At 47.4% G+C, this 18,127-nt stretch overlaps 1 pseudogene; it reads right to left on the bottom strand.

The window, feature by feature from the left end:
* Positions 1-378: 378 nt before the first annotated feature.
* LOC119358454 lies at positions 379-16,798 on the bottom strand (annotated as a pseudogene).
* Positions 16,799-18,127: the final 1,329 nt, after the last annotated feature.

Genomic DNA, 18,127 nt, shown 5'->3' with positions numbered 1-18,127 from the left:
TCATTGCTAGATGGTCTATGAATCTGGATGTAATTTTTTTTCTGGTGTTCGTTGTACTGTTATGATTGAAGATTAATAGATCAAAAGTTAAAAAAACATATATCAAGAATTTGAACTCTAGCTGGCATTATCCCATGCATGGGCCTGCTGGTATTCAGGGTGTGGCTGATTTTTGCCTGATTTTGTTCCACTTAAAATCGGACTAGCCCGCAGGCGACTCCTGCATTACCTCGACGACAACGGCGACAACATGTTGTCGCGCAACTCTATGACATCGGCCGATAAGGCGGCATGATGGTGCAACGCACACCGCAGGGCCGCGTTCGCGATGTCCGACGTAACGCCGGACTGAGTCTTTGACCCCTACCTTGCGTTGGCCTATGTCGAGGACCAGTCCAGGACCACGGCGAAGACGTCCGTGTGGCACCTGAACGTATAATGTTAATATAAAAGCATGGTTAATAGTATAGTCCACAATCGGCTATATAACGTTACCACATCATTTATAGCCAACTTAGTAGCCAATATGTATAGTAATAAGTTACTAAGTAGTACTACTTCATTAATAGATGATCCACTTTACACTCTCACATTATTTCTTGGAGCACGTGCTGCAGCCAGCTGTTAATCTACAGCCCGCTTCCCTTCTCTCTCCTCTTCTTTCACATCCAACTCAGCAAATATATTATATTTTAATCCTTACAGCCTGCTGACTGTACCTTATTATACTTGCTCTAAGGGGTCCAGTTGTAGATTATCCTTGCTTATAGATCCACGCGTTTATTAAATTTTCCACTTAGGCCTCATTCGGTTTGGAGGAAATCAAAACGTGGAAATTATGAGTAGTATAGGAATTTGATAGGATGACACTTGCCATCCTAAGGAATTGTCTTGCCTCGTTACTACGCATAAAATGAGCTTTAAGTAGATGTCTAGATTCATGCAAAAACACATGAAATAAATAGTATTCCTATGAAATTCCCGTACGTGTTTCCTACAAACTGAATGCATCTATTAAAAAAAATTCTATGAAATCCTTGTTCCTATGTTTTTCCTATAGAAATCCTCCAAACCGAATGAGGCCTTAAATCTAGGGATGCAAGTTGCATCGCATCATATGTGCATGTGAGATCCTTTTAGGTACTTTGGAAATTTCAACAAGATCTAACCTTTATAAAAAGTACTCCTTGCCCTCCGCAAAAAAAAAGAGTACTTCTCGCCCTCTATACTTTTGTAATTGTCGCCCTTTTGGGATAGAAAAGTTGGTATGTGGCAAGAACGATGGAGTAGTAAGGGCATATCCAACAGTGTACCCAAATCGTTTAGACCCCATACAGTTTTCACCATCTAACACCGTGCGACAAACGTTCGAGCAGGCGCGCGTTCGTTCATTTGGATTCCTCCATACTGGAAAATAACCGGGGAGAGGTTTGTGGATATCCGGATATCTGCCGTGTACGTGTCTGACTCCGCGGTACCAGAGAAAGTCATCGTCACGTGTCCCGCTCGCTAAAGGTCTATGTGCATTCATGTCGCTCTAGAGCGGACATGACTAGCCGCTGCTGTAAGATTGATGTGACTGGATGGGAGGGCGGCGCCACCACAATGCAGACATGTGGCGACTGAGAAGCCTACTTCGACCACTCCGTTGCATTGAAGCGGCGTCCGTTCGCCTGCACCGGCTATTTAAGTAGGCAGAGGCGCTGTTGAAACCCATCTGCTTTCCTTTCCACACACACGACCAACTCTCATCTCTTCTCCTCTCTTCTCCATTCCTCTAACGCGCGATGGGCAAGTCCAGCACCAGCGGACAGTTCTCGATGCCGCCCGGTGGATCCCCCTCCGAATGATGGTGCTGCCACACATGGTCTCCGACAACCTCGCCCTCTATCTTGCCATAACGAAGGAGTAGGTTGTGCTCTCCTCGGACGACATGTAGCATCAACAACAACCACCCCTCCCCGTCCAAATCAGACAATATGTCAAGGAGGAGGTGTCATCCCTCACGCGTGATCACAACGTCTAAATCGGGCGCTGATAACCCACAAGTATAGGGGATCGCAACAGTTTTCGATAAGTAAGAGTGTCGAACCAAACGAGGAGCTAAAGGTAGAACAAATATTCCCTCAAGTTTTATCGACCACCGATACAACTCTACGCACGCTTGACGTTCACTTTACCTAGAACAAGTATGAAACTAGAAATACTTTGTAGGTGTTGTTGGATAGGTTTGCAAGATAATAAAGATTACGTAAATAAAAAGGTAGGGGATGTTTGAGTAAAGACACAATAAAGTAAATATAGCGAGTGTGGAAAAGTGATGGTAGGAGTTGCGAAATTGTCGTTAAGCAATTGACTACTTTACTAGACCGACAGCAAGTATTATGTGGGAGAGGCCATTGCTAGCATGTCATCCCTGACTTGGAATTCTATACACTTATGATTGGAACTATTAGCAAGCATCCGCAACTACTAACGTTCATTAAGGTAAAACCCAACCATAGCATTAAGATATATTGGTCCCCCTTCAATCTCGTATGCATCAATTTCTATGCTAGGTTGAAGCTTCTGTCACTCTTGTCCTCCAATACATAGTCCTATCAACATACAACTAACCCTAGGGTGTGATCCACGCGCGCAATCATATGATGGGCACCAAAGGACAGCAACATAACCACAAGAAAATTAAATCAATCATAGCAATTCATCAACCACCGATAGGACAATGAAAATCTACTCAGACATCATAGGATGGCAACACATCATTGGATAATAATATGAAGCATAAAGCACCATGTTCAAGTAGAGGGTACAGCGGGTTGCAGGAGAGTGGACCGCTGTAGATAGAGGGGGGAAGGTGATGGAGATGTTGGTGAAGACGGCGGAGGTGTTGGTGTAGATCGCGGTGATGATGATGGCCCCCGGTGGCACTCCGGTGCCACCGGAAGCAAGGGGGAGAGAGTCCCCCTCCTTCTTCTTCTTCCTTGACCTCATCCCTAGATGGGAGAAGGGTTTCCCCTATGGTCCATGGCCTCCATGGCAAGGGAGGGGCAAGAGCCCCTCCGAGATCGGATCTGTCTCTCTGTCTCTCTCTGTTTCTGCGTTCTCAGATTCTACCCTTTCATCGTTTCTTATATATTCCAGGAGATCCGTAACTCCGATTGGGCTGAAATTTGAACACGATCTTTATCCGGATATTAGCTTTCTTGCGGCGAAAAAATGGCATCAACCGCCTTACAGGGTGGCCACGAGGGTCAGGGGCGCGCCCCCTACCTCGTGGGCCCCCCGAGCATCGTCTCGTGTTGATTTCACTTCCCAAAAATCACATATATTCCAAAAAATCTCCGTCCGTTTTTATTCCGTTTGGACTCCGTTTGAGATGGATATTCTGCGAAACAAAAAATATGCAACAAACAGGAACTGGCACTGGGCACTGGATCAATATGTTAGTTCCAAAAATAGTATAAACAGTTGCCAAAAGTATATGAAAGTTGTAGAATATTGGCATGGAACAATCAAACATTATAGATACGATGGAGACGTATCAGGCGCCGGGTAAAGGAGGAGGTGAAGGAGGAGCCGCTCTCGCCGCCACGTAGCATGTTTGACCGCTTCAACCGTCCCACATCACCACCAAGACGTGCCTGGCACGAAAAGGAGAGAGCGATGCCATCACCACCCCGTCGTTCGACCAAAAGCCAGTGGCGCCCAATTGTTGGCCCTCCTCGACACTCGTGGACGCGCATAGGCGCCTCTTGCATTACCTCGGTAAATACAGGCTTCACCGCAAATCTGTATAAAACTATATACTTTGATCAACTTATCAAAGCGTATATTCCAACACCGAGATGCTTGCACCAGTCCATAGATGGATCACTGGCGGCGCTCGAAATATGCCGCCCAAGCCGCGTGGTTGTCGGCGGCGTACTGGGGGAGGGAGAATTGGGCGTCAGTGAGGGAGGCGCGCACGACCTCGACTTCCTCGGTGAAGTACTTCGGCTTCGCCACGGCCTCGGGCAACGGGGGAATGGGCACTCCCCCGGCGCTGAGTCTCCACCCCGTCGGCCCGGCCGCATGTTCGGCGGCGCCGAGATGTTCGCCTGGAATAGGAGCCAGGACTCCTGTTCGCGGAGCGAACGGCGGCCGAAGCCGTTGGCCGCCACCTCGTCTCCGGGGAAGCGTTCCGCCATGGCGACGGGCTCGGGAGAGGTAGAGAGATAGAGGGAGGGGCTGGGCGGCGGCGCTCGGGAGAGGTAGGGAGAGGGAGGGGCTGGGCGGCGGCGAGGGACGGGGCTGGTGTGGGCACAGGCGAGTGCAGGCCACCGGCTATATAGCCGCGCCGCACCCATGTGTACGCGTGCGAGGGAGGGGAGGCGTCGGCGCGCCGTGCCGTGACGCGCCGCCCGTGAATCAATGGCAAGGCTGACCGGCGGCAGCCTTGGCATTGATTCCTCGCGGGAACCGAGGCGTTGGAGGAAGACGAGGCGCCGTGTCGCTGACGCGGCTGGTCCGCGGCTTTTTCGTGCCAAAACAGATTTTTGTGATGAACTACTTTCCAATAAGGGAGAATGTACAATTACCTTATCAAGTTTTCTACTTTCCTCCCACTCACTTTTTTCGAGAGAAACTCCTTCTCTAGAAAGGATCCATTCTTAGCAACGAATGTCTTGCCTTCGGATCTATGATAGAAGGTGTACCCAACAGTCTCCTTTGGGTATCCTATGAAGACATATTTCTCCGATTTGGGTTTGAGTTTATCAGGATGAAAATTTTTCACATAAGCATCACAACCCAAAACTTTAAGAAACGACAACTTTAGGTTCTTGCCAAACCATAATTCAGATTGTGTCGTCTCAACGGATTTAGATGGTGCCCTTTTTAACGTGAATGTAGCTGTCTCTAATGCATAACCCCAAAACAATAGTGATAGATCGGTAAGAGACATCATAGATTGCACTATATCCAATAAAGTACGGTTATGACGATCGGACACACCATTATGCTGTGGTGTTCCAGGTGGCGTGAGTTGCGAAACTATTCCACATTGTTTCAAATGTACACCAAACTCGTAACTCAAATATTCTCCTCCACGATCAGACCGTAGGAATTTTATTTTCTTGTTACGATGATTTTCAACTTCACTCTGAAATTCTTTGAACTTTTCAAACGTTTCAGACTTATGTTTCATTAAGTAGATATACTCATATCTGCTCAAATCATCTGTGAAGATCAGAAAATAATGATACCTGTCGCGAGCCTCAATATTCATCAGACCACATACATCAGTATGTATGATTTCCAACAAATCTGTTGCTCGCTCCATTGTTTCGAAGAACAGAGTCTTAGTCATCTTGCCCATGAGGCATGATTCGCAAGCATCAATTGATTTATAATCAAGTGATTCCAAAAGCCCATCAACATGGAGTTTCTTCATGCGATTTACACCAATATGACCTAAACGGCAGTGCCACAAATAAGTTGCACTATCATTATTAACTTTGCATCTTTTGGTTTCAATATTATGATTATGTGTATCACTACGATCGAGATCCAACGAACTATTTTCATTGGGTGTGTAACCATATAAGGTTTTATTCATGTAAACAGAACAACAATTTATTCTCTTACTTAAATGAATAACCATATAAACATGATCAAATCATATTCATGCTTAACGCAAACACCAAATAACACTTATTTAGGTTCAACACTAATCCTGAAATTATAGGGAGTGTGCAATGATGATCATATCAATCTTGGAACCACTTCCAACACACATCGTCACTTCACCCTTAACTAGTCTCTGTTTATTCTGCAACTCCCGTTTCGAGTTACTAATCTTAGCAACTGAACTAGTATCAAATACTGAGGGGTTGTTATAAACACTAGTAAAGTACACATCAATAACATGTATATCAAATACACTTATGTTCACTTTGCCATCCTTCTTATCCGCCAAATACTTGGGGCAGTTCCACTTCCAGTGACCAGTCCCTTTGCAGTAGAAGCACTTAGTCTCAGGCTTAGGATCAGACTTGGGCTTCTTCACTTGAGCAGCAACTTGTTTGCCGTTCTTCTTGAAGTTCCCCTTCTTCCCTTTTCTTGAAACTAGTGGTCTTGTCAACCATCAACACTTGATGTTTTTCTTGATTTCTACCTTCGTTGATTTCAGCATCACGAAGAGCTTGGGAGTTGTTTCCGTTATCCCTTGCGTATTATAGTTCATCATGAAGTTCTACTAACTTGGTGATGGTGACTAGAGAATTCTGTCAATCACTATCTTATCTGGAAGATTAACTCCCACTTGATTCAAGCGATTGTAGTACCCAGACAATCTGAGCACATGCTCACTAGTTGAGCGATTCTCCTCTATCTTTTAGCTATAGAACTTGTTGGAGACTTCATATCTCTCAACTCGGGTATTTGCTTGAAATATTAACTTTAACTCCTGGAACATCTCATATGGTCCATGACGTTCAAAACGTCTTTGAAGTCCCGATTCTAAGCCATTAAGCATGGTGCACTAAACTATCAAGTAGTCATCATATTGAGCTAGCCAAACGTTCATAACGTCTGCATCTGCTCCTGCAATAGGTCTGTCACCTAGCGGTGCATCAAGAACATAATTCTTCTATGCAGCAATGAGGATAAACCTCAGATCACGGATCCAATCCGCATCATTGCTACTAACATCTTTCAACACAATTTTCTCTTGAAACATATCAAAATAAACACAGGGAAGCAACAACGCGAGCTATTGATCTACAACATAATTTGCAAAATACTACCAGGACTAAGTTCATGATAAATTTAAAGTTCAATTAATCATATTACTTAAGAACTCCCACTTAGAAAAATATCCCTCTAATCTTCTAAGTGGTCACGTGATCCAAATCAACTAAACCATGTCCGATCATCACGTGAGATGGAGTAGTTTCAATGGTGAACATCACTATGTTGATCATATCTACTATATGATTCACGCTCGACCTTTCGGTCTCCGTGTTCCGAGGCCATATCTGTATATGCTTGGCTCGTCAAGTATAACCTGAGTATTCCGCGTGTGCAACTGTTTTGCACCCGTTGTATTTGAACGTAGAGCCTATCACACCCGATCATCACGTGGTGTCTCAGCACGAAGAACTTTCGCAACGGTGCATACTCAGGGAGAACACTTCTTGATAATTAGTGAGAGATCATCTTATAATGCTACCGTCAATCAAAGCAAGATAAGATGCATAAAAGATAAACATCACATGCAATTAATATAAGTGATATGATATGGCCATCATCATCTTGTGCTTGTGATCTCCATCTCCGAAGCACCGTCGTGATCACCATCGTCACCGGCACGACACCTTGATCTCCATCGTAGCATCGTTATCGTCTCGCCAATCTTATGCTTCCACGACTATCGCTATCGCTTAGTGATAAAGTAAAGCATTACAGCGCGATTGCATTGCATACAATAAAGCGACAATCATATGACTCCTACCAGTTGCCGATAACTCGGTTACAAAACATGATCATCTCATACAATAAAATTTAGCATCATGTCTTGACCATATCACATCACAACATGCCCTGCAAAAACAAGTTAGACGTCCTCTACTTTGTTGTTGCAATTTTTACGTGGCTGCTACGGGCTTAAGCAAGAACCAATCTTACCCACGCATCAAAATCACAACGATAGTTTGTCAAGTTGGTGTTGTTTTAACCTTCGCAAGGACCGGGCGTAGCCACACTCGGTTCAACTAAAGTTGGAGAAACTGACACCCGCCAGCCACCAATGTGCAAAGCACGTCGGTAGAACCAGTCTCGCGTAAGCGTACGCGTAATGTCGGTCCGGGCCGCTTCATCCAACAATACCGCCGAACCAAAGTGTGACATGCTGGTAAGCAGTATGACTTATATCGCCCATAACTCACTTGTGTTCTACTCGTGCATATTACATCAACGCATAAAACCTAGGCTCGGATGCCACTGTTGGGGAACGTAGTAATTTCAAAATTTCCTACACACACGCAAGATCATGGTGATGCATAGCAACGAGAGGGGAGAGTGTTGTCTACGTACCCTTGTAGACCGGAAGCGGAAGCGTTATGACAACGCGGTTGATGTAGTCGTACGTCTTCACGGCCCGACCGATCAAGCACCGAAACTACGGCATCTCCGAGTTCTAGCACACGTTCAGCTCGATGACGATCCCCGGACTCCGATCCAGCAAAGTGTCGGGGAAGAGTTCCGCCAGCACGACGGCGTGGTGACGATCTTGATGTTCTACTATCGCAGGGCTTCGCCTAAGCACCGCTACAATATTATCGAGGAGTATGGTGGAGGGAGGCACCGCACACGGCTAAAAAACGATCACGAGGATCAACTTGTGTGTCTATGGGGTGCCCCCTACCCCCGTATATAAAGGAGTGGAGGAAGGAATGGCCGGCCCTCTCTATGGCGCGCCCTAGGGGAGTCCTACTCCCACCGGGAGTAGGATTCCCCCTTTCCTAATCCAACTAGGAGTCCTTCCATGTAGTAGGAGTAGGAGACAAGGAAGGGGAAGAGGGAAGAGAAGGAAGGAGGGGGCGCAGCCCCTCCCCCTAGTCCAATTCGGACTAGGCCTTGGGGGGGGCGCGTGGCCTGCCTCTCCCTCTCCCCTAAAGCCCAATAAGGCCCATATACTTCTTCTCCCGTATTCCCGTAACTCCCCGGTACTCCGAAAAATACCCGAACCACTCGGAACCTTTCTGATGTCCGAATATAGTCGTCCAATATATCGATCTTTACGTCTCGACCATTTCGAGACTCCTCATCATGTCCCCGATCTCATCCGGGACTCCGAACTCCTTCGGTACATCAAAACTCATAAACTCATAATATAACTGTCATCGAAACCTTAAGCGTGCGGACCCTACGGGTTCGAGAACAATGTAGACATGACCGAGACACGTCTCCGGTCAATAACCAATAGCGGAACCTGGATGCTCATATTGGCTCCTACATATTCTACGAAGATCTTTATCGGTCAGACCGCATAAGAACATACGTTGTTCCCTTTGTCATTGGTATGTTACTTGCCCGAGATTCGATCGTCGGTATCTCAATACCTAGTTCAATCTCGTTACCGGCAAGTCTCTTTACTCGTTCCGTAACACATCATCTCGCAACTAACTCATTAGTTGCAATGCTTGCAAGGCTTATGTGATGTGCATTACCGAGAGGGCCCTGAGATACCTCTCCAACAATCGGAGTGACAAATCCTAATATCAAAATACGCCAACCCAACATGTACCTTTGGAGACACCTGTAGAGGTCCTTTATAATCACCCAGTTACGTTGTGACGTTTTGTAGCACACAAAGTGTTCCTCCGGTAAACGGGAGTTGCATAATCTCATAGTCATAGGAACATGTATAAGTCATGAAGAAAGCAATAGCAACATACTAAACGATCGAGTGCTAAGCTAACGGAATGGGTCAAGTCAATCACATCATTCTCCTAATGATGTGATCCCGTTAATCAAATAACAACTCTTTGTCTATGGTTAGGAAACATAACCATCTTTGATTAACGAGCTAGTCAAGTAGAGGCATACTAGTGCCACTCTGTTTGTCTATGTATTCACACATGTATTATGTTTCCGGTTAATACAATTCTAGCATGAATAATAAACATTTATCATGAAATAAGGAAATAAATAATAACTTTATTATTGCCTCTAGGGCATATTTCCTTCAGCCCGGCGACGTCACACACAGTCGAGGAGCTCACGTCCCGCGACGGCTCCATGCCGAAGAGCTCGAACATCTCCGGGTGCTCCACTCGGTACGGTACTGCACCATCTCCTGGAGCTCCCGCTTGACATCCTCCAGGCCGCCCACGACACCTTGGGGACCTCCACCAGACCCGTCTCCCGCAGCGCCGACGGCTTGGTCACCTCCTTGGCGTGCACCAGGTCGTCCATGATCACGGACATGGAGTTGAGCACCTCCACGTCGATGGTGTCCGCCTCGAGGTCGATCACGTCCATCTTCTGGCGGATGCACTGGAAGGCCGCCTTGGAGCAGAGCACGGCGAGGTCGGCTCCGACGAAGCAGTGCGTGTCCTTGCTGATGCGCTCAAGGTCGACGTTGTCCGAGAGGGGCATGTCCTTGGAGTGGATGCGGCCGACCTCGTCGGGCACGCCGATATCGATCTCCTTGTCGAAGCGGCTGAAGCGCCGGAGCGCGAGGTTGAGGCTGTTGGGGCGGTTGGTGGCGCCGATGACCATGACCTGCGCGCGCGGGCGGAGGCCGTCCATGAGCATGAGCAGCTGGGACACGACGCGGCGCTCCATCTCGTCGTGCGTCTTCTCGCGGTTGGGCGCGATGGCGTCGATCTCGTCCATGAAGATCATGGACGGCGCCCGAGCCTCAGCCTGGGCGAACACCTTGCGCAGGTTGTCCTCGCTCTGGCCGGCCATCATGGACATGATCTCCGGCCCGTTGACGACGACGAAGTTGGCGCCCGACTCGGCCGCGATGGCGTGCGCGAGCAGCGTCTTGCCGGTGCCGGGCGGGCCGTAGAGCAGGATCCCCTTGGGTGGCTTCACGCCCAGCGTCTTGAACAGCTTGGGGTGGCGCAGCGGCAGCTCGAACAGCTCCCGGATCTGTGCAAGCTGCTTGCGGACGCCGCCAATGTCGTCGTAGCCCGGGCCGTCGAGCCTCTCCTCGTCCTCCCGTTTGACCGGGTTGGCGTTGTTGCAAAAGACCTGCATGCCCGCTGCCATGATGACGCACTCGTCAGGGTCCGTGTCGACGACCTTGATCTTCACGGCGTGCATGTGGCCGTGCACCACGAAGCGGTCGCCCTTGCGCACCGGTTGGCGCGCGCCCATGAAGTAGCACGCCCAAAACAAATCAATCAACAGCTCAAGAAGACGCAAGAACAGATCAAGAAGACGCAAGAACAGACCAAGAATCAATCAACAGCTCAAGAATCGACTGACAACGGTTACTTACGCTTGACGTAGGCGTCGAACAGGTTGCCGTTGATGCCGTCGACGGAGTCCTCGAAGGGGGAGATGGCGACGCGGGCGGCGTCCTCAACACTGATCCTTGGAGTGGACGTGGCGGCCCGGCCGGCGTGTGGGCGGTGCGGGCGCTGGACGGCGCGATGGTCCGGGCAGCGCGAGTGCGGACGGCGCGGCGGCGCGTGGCGCGTGGACGGAGCGGCTGTCCAGCGGCGCTTGTGGACAGGCACAGGTGGAGGTTGTCCGGCGGCGATCGAGGCGTGGCTGGCGCGGAGGTTGTAGGGAAGAGGTGGAGCGAGGTGTGGGGCGGTGGCCAAACTGCCCCGACGGCGTGGTAGCGAGAGGGCAGCGATGTGTCCGGGACGATGTTAATCCAATGGCATGGTGGGTAAATAATTAAGGCAATGGCATGGTGGGTAATTAAAGTATAAAATGCGTTTAGTATGCTGGAGTGATGTAGACCATCAGATTGCAGGTTTCGATGGATAGGATGATCTGGTTCTCCACCCTTTCGTGCTTTTATAGGAGTAGTAGAAAAAACAGTAGATAAAATCTCTTCCTTTTTTCTCCTAAATCACCAACTCTTTTGCATTTATATTTTTTTCTACTTCACGTATGTTCTCCATTAAAAGAATCTCTTTCTTTTTTTCTGCTCCTAAATCTGTATACGTTCGGAGATAAATTACATTTATAAATTCACTGTGCCCATATACCACTTTCCTTATTGTGTGATCAAATAAAAACACTTTACTTTATCAGCATGACAAAACTTTATTTTCGAGGTGTTATAGACATGATGAGAACAATTGTACTTTTCTTAGGGTCTCGGTCATTATGATGAAGAAGGAGAAATGTGCTGATTTCTTGTTTCTGTGCATCTTTTTTTTTTGGCATAGTGTGCATCTTGTTATAAAGATACATAATTACATATGACTTTCATCAAAATAAAGACTGCCACGTCAAGTAAAGTTGCTCGACGCTGAATTTCAAAGGTGCTCATCGACTTATTCTCCCCATTTACAACTTAGACCATTTCGTTGTTTGTAATGTATTAGGAGAAACCACTGAGTTTAAGTAAATTACTGGAGAACCCGATTGCCCAACATAAAAAAATTTATCGACACCAAGTGCCTGTCTCATGCCGCCTCCTCCTCCTCCAAAAAGCTGGGTTCCCGCCTCTCGCCGGCCACCGCGGGTTCGCCTCATTTCTGGTGGCCCTATGACCATGGGTGCGTCGTGGATCCTGGCAAGGGCTGACGAAAGGGCTTCGGTTTTAGTCATTCTTTTTCGTTTTGATAGGGTTTGTGTCCTGCTCAGGAAGGCAAGACGACGGCGGCTCGCTGAAGATGGAATATAGGTCTCCCCGCCTAGCCCCCGTTTCGGTGATGTGTCTAGCATCATTGATCGGCATGTGGAGGTGTGTCTCTGGCGGATCTATCTTTAGTGGATTTGCTCGGATCTCGCCATTGTTCGTCTACGTTCACGTGTCTTTGGGTTGGATCCTTTCGATCTACATTATTCTTCATCAATGGCAGTTGTTGTTCTGGCAAGTTGGTCCTATGGGGTCTTAGCACGATAAATTCTCGACTGTCTACCACAACAAGTTGTGCCCGACTCCAGTGATGGAGGGGAGATGATGACGGCGCGCCTTCGACTCGCTTCAGTGCTTGTAATCATTGCTAGATGGTCTATGAATCTGGATGTAATTTTTTTTCTGGTGTTCGTTGTACTGTTATGATTGAAGATTAATAGATCAAAAGTTAAAAAAACATATATCAAGAATTTGAACTCTAGCTGGCATTATCCCATGCATGGGCCTGCTGGTATTCAGGGTGTGGCTGATTTTTGCCTGATTTTGTTCCACTTAAAATCGGACTAGCCCGCAGGCGACTCCTGCATTACCTCGACGACAACGGCGACAACATGTTGTCGCGCAACTCTATGACATCGGCCGATAAGGCGGCATGATGGTGCAACGCACACCGCAGGGCCGCGTTCGCGATGTCCGACGTAACGCCGGACTGAGTCTTTGACCCCTACCTTGCGTTGGCCTATGTCGAGGACCAGTCCAGGACCACGGCGAAGACGTCCGTGTGGCACCTGAACGTATAATGTTAATATAAAAGCATGGTTAATAGTATAGTCCACAATCGGCTATATAACGTTACCACATCATTTATAGCCAACTTAGTAGCCAATATGTATAGTAATAAGTTACTAAGTAGTACTACTTCATTAATAGATGATCCACTTTACACTCTCACATTATTTCTTGGAGCACGTGCTGCAGCCAGCTGTTAATCTACAGCCCGCTTCCCTTCTCTCTCCTCTTCTTTCACATCCAACTCAGCAAATATATTATATTTTAATCCTTACAGCCTGCTGACTGTACCTTATTATACTTGCTCTAAGGGGTCCAGTTGTAGATTATCCTTGCTTATAGATCCACGCGTTTATTAAATTTTCCACTTAGGCCTCATTCAGTTTGGAGGAAATCAAAACGTGGAAATTATGAGTAGTATAGGAATTTGATAGGATGACACTTGCCATCCTAAGGAATTGTCTTGCCTCGTTACTACGCATAAAATGAGCTTTAAGTAGATGTCTAGATTCATGCAAAAACACATGAAATAAATAGTATTCCTATGAAATTCCCGTACGTGTTTCCTACAAACTGAATGCATCTATTAAATTTTTTTTTATGAAATCCTTGTTCCTATGTTTTTCCTATAGAAATCCTCCAAACCGAATGAGGCCTTAAATCTAGGGATGCAAGTTGCATCGCATCATATGTGCATGTGAGATCCTTTTAGGTACTTTGGAAATTTCAACAAGATCTAACCTTTATAAAAAGTACTCCTTGCCCTCCGCAAAAAAAAAGAGTACTTCTCGCCCTCTATACTTTTGTAATTGTCGCCCTTTTGGGATAGAAAAGTTGGTATGTGGCAAGAACGATGGAGTAGTAAGGGCATATCCAACAGTGTACCCAAATCGTTTAGACCCCATACAGTTTTCACCATCTAACACCGTGCGACAAACGTTCGAGCAGGCGCGCGTTCGCTCGTTTGGATTCCTCCATACTGGAAAATAACCGGGGAGAGGTTTGTGGATATCCGGATATCTGCCGTGTACGTGTCTGACTCCGCGGTACCAGAGAAAGTCATCGTCACGTGTCCCGCTCGCTAAAGGTCTATGTGCATTCATGTCGCTCTAGAGCGGACATGACTAGCCGCTGCTGTAAGATTGATGTGACTGGATGGGAGGGCGGCGCCACCACAATGCAGACATGTGGCGACTGAGAAGCCTACTTCGACCACTCCGTTGCATTGAAGCGGCGTCCGTTCGCCTGCACCGGCTATTTAAGTAGGCAGAGGCGCTGTTGAAACCCATCTGCTTTCCTTTCCACACACACGACCAACTCTCATCTCTTCTCCTCTCTTCTCCATTCCTCTAACGCGCGATGGGCAAGTCCAGCACCAGCGGACAGTTCTCGATGCCGCCCGGTGGATCCCCCTCCGAATGATGGTGCTGCCACACATGGTCTCCGACAACCTCGCCCTCTATCTTGCCATAACGAAGGAGTAGGTTGTGCTCTCCTCGGACGACATGTAGCATCAACAACAACCACCCCTCCCCGTCCAAATCAGACAATATGTCAAGGAGGAGGTGTCATCCCTCACGCGTAATCACAACGTCTAAATCGGGCGCTGATAACCCACAAGTATAGGGGATCGCAACAGTTTTCGATAAGTAAGAGTGTCGAACCCAACGAGGAGCTAAAGGTAGAACAAATATTCCCTCAAGTTTTATCGACCACCGATACAACTCTACGCACGCTTGACGTTCACTTTACCTAGAACAAGTATGAAACTAGAAATACTTTGTAGGTGTTGTTGGATAGGTTTGCAAGATAATAAAGATTACGTAAATAAAAAGGTAGGGGCTGTTTGAGTAAAGACACAATAAAGTAAATATAGCGAGTGTGGAAAAGTGATGGTAGGAGTTGCGAAATTGTCGCTAAGCAATTGACTACTTTACTAGACCGACAGCAAGTATTATGTGGGAGAGGCCATTGCTAGCATGTCATCCCTGACTTGGAATTCTATACACTTATGATTGGAACTATTAGCAAGCATCCGCAACTACTAACGTTCATTAAGGTAAAACCCAACCATAGCATTAAGATATATTGGTCCCCCTTCAATCTCGTATGCATCAATTTCTATGCTAGGTTGAAGCTTCTGTCACTCTTGTCCTCCAATACATAGTCCTATCAACATACAACTAACCCTAGGGTGTGATCCACGCGCGCAATCATATGATGGGCACCAAAGGACAGCAACATAACCACAAGAAAATTAAATCAATCATAGCAATTCATCAACCACCGATAGGACAATGAAAATCTACTCAGACATCATAGGATGGCAACACATCATTGGATAATAATATGAAGCATAAAGCACCATGTTCAAGTAGAGGGTACAGCGGGTTGCAGGAGAGTGGACCGCTGTAGATAGAGGGGGGAAGGTGATGGAGATGTTGGTGAAGACGGCGGAGGTGTTGGTGTAGATCGCGGTGATGATGATGGCCCCCGGTGGCACTCCGGTGCCACCGGAAGCAAGGGGGAGAGAGTCCCCCTCCTTCTTCTTCTTCCTTGACCTCATCCCTAGATGGGAGAAGGGTTTCCCCTATGGTCCATGGCCTCCATGGCAAGGGAGGGGCAAGAGCCCCTCCGAGATCGGATCTGTCTCTCTGTCTCTCTCTGTTTCTGCGTTCTCAGATTCTACCCTTTCATCGTTTCTTATATATTCCAGGAGATCCGTAACTCCGATTGGGCTGAAATTTGAACACGATCTTTATCCGGATATTAGCTTTCTTGCGGCGAAAAAATGGCATCAACCGCCTTACAGGGTGGCCACGAGGGTCAGGGGCGCGCCCCCTACCTCGTGGGCCCCCCGAGCATCGTCTCGCGTTGATTTCACTTCCCAAAATTCACATATATTCCAAAAAATCTCCGTCCGTTTTTATTCCGTTTGGACTCCGTTTGAGATGGATATTCTACGAAACAAAAAATATGCAACAAACAGGAACTGGCACTGGGCACTGGATCAATATGTTAGTCCCAAAAATAGTATAAACAGTTGCCAAAAGTATATGAAAGTTGTAGAATATTGGCATGGAACAATCAAAAATTATAGATACGATGGAGACGTATCAGGCGCCGGGTAAAGGAGGAGGTGAAGGAGGAGCCGCTCTCGCCGCCACGTAGCATGTTTGACCGCTTCAACCGTCCCACATCACCACCAAGACGTGTCTGGCACGAAAAGGAGAGAGCGATGCCATCACCACCCCGTAGTTTGACCAAAAGCCAGTGGCGCCCAATTGTTGGCCCTCCTCGACACTCGTGGACGCGCACAGGCGCCTCTTGCATTACCTCGGTAGTGACGGCAACAACACGTCCTCGCGTAGCTTCGTGACATCGGCCAATAAGGCGTCATGGCGACCCAACGCACACCGCCGGGCCACGTTCGCGACGCCGGACGTCGCACACGGACTGAGTTTTGTGGACCTCGAACTTGCATTGGCCTAGGTCGGGGACTAGTCCAGGAACATTGCGAAGACGCACGGCCTTAGCGACCAACTCATCAAGATTGGGGTGGCGGAGTCCCTGTGCGCTGTTGCCCTTGTCACCGACAAGGGCAAGTAGAGGATGTGCTGTGAGCACCAGTCGACAGCCAATCAAGGGTGTCGCGGCCCCTACGCGCCCTACTGCCGCTAGAAGGACCATGACGACTCAGACTACGATGGTGACGGCGATTGAGCAGACAATGATGGAGGTGCCGCCGGCCGACCAGAGAGGCCATGCGTACGAGGTCACCGTTCGGTATCTCGTGTAGTTATTTTTTTCAAAATTCAGTTGAACTTGTCAAATGTCGTCCAGTTCGAATGTAAAAAAAAACAGGCATGCTTCAATTTTGTCCGGTTTGCATGAAATTCGTTTTTATTTTCATACTATTTCCGCTCGAAATGTGGGCGGATGTTTGATACTTGTGGTTGGGTGGTTGTCTCCCGTATTTGTAGACGTTTAGAGCATCTCTAACAGCCGCGCTTCGTGCCGCACGCTAAAAACTAGTTTGTTGCGCGCCATTTGCCTGGTTTTGCGCGGCCGCTAGCGCTGGCTCCAACAGCGGCGCTAAAATGCAGCGCGCGCGCCGCTCCAGCAGCGCGCAAAAAATGCAGCGCGCGCGGACATATATATCTCAAATAGAAGGAAAAATGATCAAACTAAACAAAAATAAATCAACAATAAATAGTTCAATTTCGTTATTACAATCCAAACAAATAATTTATCGTTTAGTACAACAAATAGTGCAATAAACACAACAAATAGTTAATGAACAATACAATGCTCTTTGTCGTCCATGCCATGCCCACCACTCCTCAATGAGATCCTTCTGAAGATCATTGTGCGTCGCGGGACGCCGAATGATATGATAGGAGGCAACAAAACGGGCCACCCTTTCAGCCCTCCGTCGCACTCGCACGGGATGTCCCAAGAGCTCATACTATGAGTAGTCTAAATCTTGGCCACGCTCATTCTCGATGATCATGTTGTGCATGATCACACAAGCGTGCATGATGTACCAAAGCATTTTTTGATCGCAAAATCTAGCCGGTTCTCTCACAACAGCAAATTGAGTTTGCAAAATCCCAAAAGCTCTCTCCACATCTTTTCTAGCCGCCACCTGAGCATTGTGGAAATCAAGATTTTTCTTACCTTTCGGCTTTTTTAAAGGCTTCACGAATGTTTGCCACTTTGGATAGATGCCATCCGCTAGATAATAGCCATAGTTGTATGTACGGTCATTTGCTACAAAATGCACCGGTGGCAGCTCACCATTTGTAATCTTATTCATCAGTGGTGACCGGTTGACAACATTGATGTCATTCAAAGATCCAGACATTCCAAAGAATGCATGCCAAATCCAAGTCTCTTGATCGGCCACCGCTTCAAGGATTATAGTGGAACCCTTTTTTTGGTCATGGAATTGCCCATGCCATGCCTTTGGATAATTCTTCCAACTCCAATGCATGCAATCTATTGAGCCAAGCATGC

The sequence above is a fragment of the Triticum dicoccoides genome, chromosome 2A (genome assembly GCF_002162155.2).
Source record: "Triticum dicoccoides isolate Atlit2015 ecotype Zavitan chromosome 2A, WEW_v2.0, whole genome shotgun sequence".
Classification (NCBI taxonomy): domain Eukaryota; kingdom Viridiplantae; phylum Streptophyta; class Magnoliopsida; order Poales; family Poaceae; genus Triticum; species Triticum dicoccoides.
This window is presented reverse-complemented; position numbering and strand designations above follow the sequence as displayed.